The sequence below is a fragment of the Rhea americana genome, unplaced genomic scaffold (assembly GCF_003343005.1).
Source record: "Rhea americana isolate MKP2758 unplaced genomic scaffold, rheAme1 scaffold_202, whole genome shotgun sequence".
In the NCBI taxonomy this organism is placed as follows: Eukaryota; Metazoa; Chordata; class Aves; order Rheiformes; family Rheidae; genus Rhea; species Rhea americana.
Genome location: NW_028186173.1, coordinates 1,225,622 through 1,226,868, shown reverse-complemented (window position 1 = coordinate 1,226,868; position 1,247 = coordinate 1,225,622). Strand labels below are relative to the sequence as shown.

The following is a 1,247-nucleotide window of genomic DNA, read 5'->3' as shown; positions in this document are numbered from 1 at the left end:
CTAATTGGCAGTGAGAAATGCGGGCGCATCGTTAGCGTTTCCTCACACGGCAAATTTAGGCATCAGATTAGACAGAAATTACGCTGTTTATTGCTAACGCTGATTTTTTCCTTTGTTGTTTAAATCCCATTAAGATAGTACTTTTATTGACAGAAGTCATCTATTTTACACCTTCGGTAGAATTCTAATAAATTATTCAAAATTGTTTAACTCTTGCTTAGGTATTGATTTTTCATTTGACCTTTCGAAAGATGACTTTACATAAAAGAGTGTTTATTTACTAGAACAGGTACAGTATTTAGAATGTAATTACCATTTCTTCCGATCCAATTATGCATGCTTCGGCCACAATGGGCCATAATTTACTTTTACTCTGTTTTAGCATTCTCGGAAAACAAAACAGGTCACGCCATCATTAAAAGACAGTCCTTTCGCTCCGGTCTATCCCCCCTGACGTTTTTGATTCTGCAAAGTATCGGGCTGCGAGACGGCAACGGAATAAGATCGGCGTGTCGTTACGGACTTTGAAGGTGCGAGGGGAGATGGTTAGCGCGGCTCCCCCGCCGCTGCGTTAGGTGCATCCCTAGCAAAGACTTCCCAGTCACACCGAAAGGACCACTGGGCTGGGAAACTAACGGTAAAGTAACAAAATTGGTCCGAAGACAGAGAAGCCCCCGCGGAAACGGCTTCCCGGGAGCGCGGGCAGCGCGCCCCTCGCTGCCTCCGCGGCCGCGGCTCCCCGCGGAGCTGCCCGCGGCCCCGCGCTCGCTGCAGCGCGCTGCCCCGCAGCACAGCCGCCCCCGGCCCAGGTGCTTGCGCGGAGCCGGGGAGGGGGACGGGGACGCTTTCCTTTCTGTCGAGGGGTGGGGGGATAACTCAAGGAAACGGGAATGCCAGGAAATAGCGAGCCTCTTTAATTACTTTTCGCTTAAATGAAAAACTATAAATTTTATTTTCTCTCCCCTCCCCGCAGCCCCGCCGCCGCCTCCTCCTCTGCCTCCATCGGCCAAAACCATGTCCCTAGCTGAGGAAATAATTTGCGCCCAGCCTCCTAAGCCCATCACCTCCAGGGAAGGCGAAACGCAGCGCTTTCAAGCAATTTGCAAATAAATCATTGCAATTTTAATCAGAGCGCACCCTCCACAGCCAGAGACCCGTGGCTTATTCCGACGCTTATGGCTGCAGAAGGGGCGTGAACGTGGCGGCCTGGCGGCGGTGGGGGAGCCCCGGCCCGGCGCCCCGGCCCC

The 1,247-nt window shown here is 52.3% G+C and overlaps 1 protein-coding gene across 1 annotated transcript in view; it reads left to right on the top strand.

Moving 5' to 3' along the window:
- Positions 1-580: 580 nt before the first annotated feature.
- Positions 581-1,247, top strand: part of RSRC1 (arginine and serine rich coiled-coil 1) — a 170,381-nt gene continuing 169,714 nt past the window's right edge. Inside the window, exon 1 of the mRNA XM_085304060.1 lies at positions 581-637. The gene's annotated coding sequence lies outside the window, so the exon portion shown is untranslated. The remainder of the gene's footprint in view (positions 638-1,247) is intronic.